This window comes from Rosa chinensis, chromosome 2, assembly GCF_002994745.2.
Source record: "Rosa chinensis cultivar Old Blush chromosome 2, RchiOBHm-V2, whole genome shotgun sequence".
In the NCBI taxonomy this organism is placed as follows: domain Eukaryota; kingdom Viridiplantae; phylum Streptophyta; class Magnoliopsida; order Rosales; family Rosaceae; genus Rosa; species Rosa chinensis.
Genome location: NC_037089.1, coordinates 78,150,824 through 78,157,333, shown reverse-complemented (window position 1 = coordinate 78,157,333; position 6,510 = coordinate 78,150,824). Strand labels below are relative to the sequence as shown.

General features: G+C 35.0%; 2 long non-coding RNA genes across 2 annotated transcripts; both read right to left on the bottom strand.

Annotated features, from left to right (window-relative positions):
• Positions 1–1,734: 1,734 nt before the first annotated feature.
• LOC121051233 lies at positions 1,735–2,337 on the bottom strand. Its single transcript, XR_005805370.1, has 2 exons — positions 2,097–2,337; positions 1,735–1,830 (listed from the first exon to the last, which is right to left on the bottom strand). It is a non-coding gene; the product is annotated as an uncharacterized LOC121051233 (long non-coding RNA).
• A 1,038-nt stretch (positions 2,338–3,375) lies between these two features.
• On the bottom strand, positions 3,376–5,370 carry LOC112185717. The gene is made up of 3 exons (XR_002930413.2): positions 5,308–5,370; positions 4,857–5,075; positions 3,376–3,554 (listed from the first exon to the last, which is right to left on the bottom strand). It is a non-coding gene; the product is annotated as an uncharacterized LOC112185717 (long non-coding RNA).
• Positions 5,371–6,510: the final 1,140 nt, after the last annotated feature.

Below are 6,510 nucleotides of genomic sequence, written 5' to 3'. Positions count from 1 at the left end.
AAAGAAAGCAAAACAGCATAACCAGAGCCTCACTCTTTATGATCAAATACTCAATTTTGAAGAAGGTAAATACGACATGTTCATAGGAATAGAATATAAATGAAAAAAAAAATAATGGAAGTATCAAGAAATCATAGATATACATCCAGCAGTATAAATCTTCTCTTCAAACGTAGTACTATTTCTGTTGCTGCTCTTCTGGAGCAAAGCAAACAATTTCACCAATCTTATAAATCTTCTTAAAGAAATTATAAACAAAACCACCAATCTTTCACCCAATTTCAACAACCAAAACCAAATTGCTCACCTTTTAATGGTATTAATAAAGCTGCAGGAATATATATCTTTGAAAGGAACTAATCACAATACAAAAGTAAAAAGTAAATCATCCTGGAGTCAACCTAGTAATCAAGCCAAACACAGTCCAGCTAACTTCTACTAGTGTAATGTGAATGCAAAGTAATGAAATATTTAGAGAGGGAGAGAAACAAACAAACAAAAAAAACTATTACCCAACAAAAGTGTAAATAGGACAACCAAGCTTTAATAATTTGACAATTCATTGAGTTCTAGAAACTCTTTAACTGATTCTACATGTAGTTGTCTAAGACTATATCCGAAAGCTTACGCAAAAGACTCTCTCGATCTATCTTCATGGATAGAACCGTAGTTTCAATATCTTCATAATATTCTTTTGACTTTAAAAGCAATATTTGGCTTTAATACATGTTATTGTCACAAAAAAACAAAAAACAAAAAACTTCCCATGCCTATTTTCAACAATATCTTCCCATGTCTATTCTCCTTGTTTTTGTTCTTTACCTGTCCACAAACACACAACAAAGCCCTTTTTTCAAACCTCACAATGATCCTTATCCATACAGCAATAGCAACTTCATCTTATGGGAATAAGTGTTGGAACTTTTCAAATTGTCAAGGTCCGCGTGTGAATAAGAGGCAGAGATATTTCATCATTTTTCAACTTTAATGAATTAGAAAGCATTATAAAACAGAACAGTTCGTCAAAATCCTTTATGCAGATTTAAATGCCATGAAACAATGTATTAAAATATGAAACTGAAGAAGTACCCCGCAAAGGACACATTTTTGCTATTGATACTAATATGTAAAAGCTTGAAACTTAGATTACCCAATGAGATTGGTTAACATCAATTCGCATTGATTCTCTGCTGTCTACGCCTTTAACCAATTTCAAACTTTTAATTAGATGACGGCTCATTTTTGATTTGGTTAACAACAATATTCTCAAATAAAAGTACAAACAATTGTCAATCTCTATCAAAATCTTAAAACAAAAACTAACTTTGAAATCATAAAGTCACAAATAAAGCAAATCGAATAGACACATCGACCATAAAAAATGAGCCACTATCTGATGAAAATCTACTATCCGATGAAAATCCTTAAACTGCTAAACACTAAAATCATAACTTGAAACCTCTCCAATCAATAATCAACAACCCAGACCAGCAGACAATCAAAACCCTCAAAACGCAGAAACCCATACCAATTCAAAACCACCAACAACAAAAAACCCAATCAAAACCCAAATCACACAAAAACTGACAAAAGCAGTAGCAGCAGCAGCAGAAAACTTACACATAAACTTTTGCCAAACTCGTTAAGACCACAAATGCACAAATTCAGTACTGTCGAAACCAAATCCTCTTCTCTCTCTTGCTCTTAAAACACCAGAAACCCTTCTTCTTCTTCTTTTTGGGTCTGAACGACATACCGGACTTTTTAATACATCGGTTGATTTTTGTTTGGAAACTAGGATACCAAGCTTTTTTCGATTACTTATTAGACCTATATAGAATTAATCCACGAATGAATTTCTATTATTCGACATGAAGAATGGTAATCTAAGAAAAAAATGGAAAATCAGAACTGCATTCTATAGATGAAGGATTTAAGAAGCAAAACACACATAGAAACCTATCTAAATTGCATACATGTCGAACTAAATTGCAGAAACAAATAGTGAGATTGTAAAGCAAACAACAAATACAAATAGATTTCATAATCAAAACACAATTTCAAACAATCCATACAAACCCAAACCAAACACTTACCTTTTTCCTGCTGAAAATTATCCCCCAAACTCAATCAAACTTTTTGAATCCACCACTCCGAAAACCAAACCTGTCCTACTCGTTTTGAGGCCAACCTTCGTTCGTCACTATTTGGTTTTGGTTAAAGGAGTTTTGGATTCAGGTATAGTTTTCATCAATATGATCCCAATTTTGTAATAGCTTCTCTCGTCTTCCTCTGCTCTGCTCCCTTCCATTGCAACCTCACAATAGCCGCCATCGAATAACATCAAGCTTTGATCGATAACCAAACCTGACAATCTGGAAGACTGAACGTTATCAAGAAGAACCCAAACTCTAACCCGATAACAAATATTACTGTAGATAGAGGCTTCTCTCCATGTAGATAGAGACTTCCAGATTCACACAGGGAAGATCGAATTCGAATCGTAAAGGCCAACAAACAGTACCACCTCATTCGCTGTCTCTCTCTCTCTTTCTCCACTTCTCTGTGCAGCGAAGTAGCGAAGACACAATAGGACTGAGCAACAGACCAGGTGTCGAGAAGGAAAACGCGGGAGTTCTGAGACGGTAGACAGCTGTCGGGCAACAGAGATGAAGCAGGGACAAAATCGTCTTTTCATCCTTGACAGGCTGGAGACGAACTGTTCATAAGCGGGGGAATAGAGTAAAATCCAGGTCAGGTAGCGGGGGAAAAAGCGGGAGCACACTGTTCATAAGGAGCTGCTTAGGAACAGTAACCCACCTTTAGTATATGGTAAATACTAGAAATTTTATCCGCGCTTTGCTGCGGAATTTGTCACTGTGAACAACTTACTCCAAATTCATTTGACATTAAACCACTCTGTCATGATAATGTTCAAAGCGAGCAAAACAATGCTGATAACATATTCCAAAGTCATTTGACATTAAACCCAAAAGCACTTTCATTTCAGAGACATTTCCAAACACACACTTACTACCTCTGGTACAAAACAACTAAATCCATCTAAACCAATCTGAATACTGAGTATAGACCATAACTAAACTCAAGAATTTTAGGACCTTCTGTGTTCTAATACACCCCAAAGGTCTAAATAGAGAAAATGAAACACAACAGATTTGCGAACTTGCTTCAGCCCTTGAAGGTTTGTCTCTAAATCTCTATTTAGAGAAAAAAAATTTAAAATAATAATAATAATAAAATAGAAGCCCTTGTAGAATATAATTCCAGAAAAATTCCATTAAAGTGATTCCGTTACATGATTTTGATGAATGAATGACATGAGTATTTGAATAACAGAACTATTAAAAGAAGATGATGCTTCACTGAATTGATAAACATATTGAAGAGATTCATCTAACCGCATCTAGTCTCAACCAAAATTCAACTATAATCAGTAAATAGTCAAAATTTGACTCACAATTCTGCAGAGGTTAGGCTCCAAAATTGAGGCAAATCCTTGCAAGCTAACCACCTTCAGGGATTCCACAATCACACTGCATAAAATGAAGCATGTATATAAACAATAAACACATAACATCCGACACTAAGACAAATCTCAATTATCACATATAATTATGATTGATGGCAAGTTATCTTACAAACAGAATGCAGATATATACAAACCGTTTCAAATTGATTTCTGTGAGATATTGCTGCCTTTATATACTTGTTTATGACTAAACCATTTCTAGATATGAATAGAACACTAATTCAATTCCAACCAGACTAAACAACAATTTCAAAGCAACATCAAGTACTGGCCAATATGTTCCATTCCAATTAAGATTTGGCTAGCAGGAAAGCTAATGCTTCTTTCGGTTACTAACATTGTGAAACTGGACTAAAAGTCAACTCCAATGTGGAAGTTAGGTCTAAAGTGAAATTGAAAGAAATGTGTGTTGTGTTTTTGGCTCATTGATACAATTTGAAAATTAGGATGCAGAATTCAAATCCAAGTCTAGAAAGGAAAGAGGTTTGCGCGCAGCTTTTCTATAAGTTCTAGGAAAGTTAGTCTTTCAAGTTCTATTAGGATTTGTATTAAAAGCTTAGTCTATTATGATTAGGAATCCTAATTGTATATTGTATCAGCAGCTTCTATGCCCTATAAATAGGAGCTGCAGTCAGTTTTCTGGAATAGAAGACAGAAAGTGCATAAAACTGAGAGTCAAGGTGATAGAGAGATAAGAACTAGTCTGAGGGGTTTGAGGGATCTGCAATAAGTACTTGTAAACACCTAAATTCTTAATAGTGCTAGTGAATCTCTCAAGAGAGATCACGAAGTGGACGTAGGCAAAAGTTTTGGCTGAACCACTCTAAAATCTGTTGTGTTGTTTCTGTTTTCAGTTCATCTATTTTCTGGTTTTGCTTTAGTAAAACACAATGATCCTAAAGGCGGCTTACACAATAATGTGTAAGTCATGCTATTCTTTGTTCAAATTTAACAGTGAAACACAAAAATAGTCAAATACATAAATGGAGGGTGTAGTTTACAATGAAAATTAATAAAGTCTACATCTTTGTGTTTTAATGATCTGAATGATTTCAATTGAAACATTTGTGTTATCACAGATGAAGTTTGGACCTTAGGTTATGTTGGAGCTCTACTTGGCTGGACATGATGATGGTTATCACTAAATAAGGCCATTAGATATATGGTTATCATATTATGCAAGCTGATAGTATTCTTGGATTATAGAGTTTCACAATCTAAACAAAATTGAAGATCCTAAATTCATTAAAGCCACCCAAAACTGCATGTATCAAAATTTAAAACCAATAAACCATAAGAAGCTTACCCGGAGCTCAATCCTTCAAAGATCTCTGATTGCTCAATCAAATCCCCCAATTTGATCAAATGGGTGCCAGCTTAATCGGATATTCCTATTTGTTCAAATGAGCTCAATTTCTCCAAGAAAAACTATCACCAGCTCCTTCGTCTCTGTGAAAAGGAAAAACCATCTTTATTCTCTGAAGCAACATTTATCCATGACTCTCACAACATGGGAGAAATGTTGCTTCAGAGAATAAAGATTGTTTCATCACTCAATATATATGTTACATATTCTAACCATAGCCACAGTTTTGAACTTATAGAAATAACTATTCATCCAATTAAGTAACCAAATCTATTACACTCACTCACCCACAAAAACCGATAAGAAAGCAAGAAGAATGGAATTATACAGAAAAATTTCACTTTCATACCACATTGCAAAATAACCAATCAGATACCCAATAAGTGCTTACCAATGCTGATAAGCAAAGCAGAGAACCCCCTCATAGCCACATAATATCCAACATCGAGTTTCCCTGTATGCATCTGTAGTTGTCAACAAAGACAAACCCAAATTAATCCCAAAAGCTCCAACATTCAAATCAAATTCAGACGCAATTGAACTCATAATTGTAACCTGCGGAATTGAAAGACTTTTGTTTAAAATGAAAGGATTGAAATGAAAATATCAAGGAGGATCGTGACTCAATTCAATGAGTACTTACCAATGCCAGTGAGCTGAGCAAACCGCTTGTTCTTTGTCAATCCTCCCTTGAATATCTTTCTGCACAAAAAGAATGATGGAACTCATTAGCTCATTCTTGACGTATTAGCCTATTTCCTGCAATCACCTTAGCTAGTCTCACTACCAAGAAGCAATCATAAAATAAAGTATTAATAAACACAGAATAGAAAACCTAAAAATGAATTCAACCCTCTGATATGAAATTAGAGAAGCTGATGAGAAAAAAGGAAGACCTGAATTCACCCCAAAACTAAGTAGCTTTGTTGTTTGATCAAATCTCTCTGATGAGAAAAGGAAATTGGGTGTTGATACAGAAGCATCTGCTACGAGCAAGTGTGGTCTTGCTCCATCTCTCCCCCAGTATCTACGTCCACCCAGCCAAAACTGAGAAATGCAAAACTGAAACCCAAAATAAATTGTATGAGAATTCAACCTATCCACTAACAACGAACTGGAGAAGCAAAAACAACCATTCAATAAAAGCCTCAATCTTCGAAATTTTACTACCCTCAGATCACGAAAGCTTTAACTTTTATTTGGGGATCATAGGCTTACCTGAGAGAGAGGATTGACTGCGAATTCCGGATTATCAGGTTTAGCTATTCATCAGAGCTTGATAGAGTTTGGGTTTCTATTTCATTAGACCTGATAAAAATCTTTTTTCTTTTCGGATTTTGTTGTTCGTGGAACACACAAAGAAAAAGTGGGAAGAAAGAAAGGAAGGAGAAGCTCTCGCTTGCTTGAAAGAAAACAAGTGGATCCTACACTTGGTACTCCGCCTTCAATCTTTGATCCTCCAGAATTTCTATTTGTTTTAGAATTGAACTATCTGTTTGTATGTATTTGATGTTTGTTTTAGAGTCGCACTATTTGTTTCTGCGGAATCAATCCATGTTAGAGATCCTTTTTTGTTTGAAATATGTGAATCTGG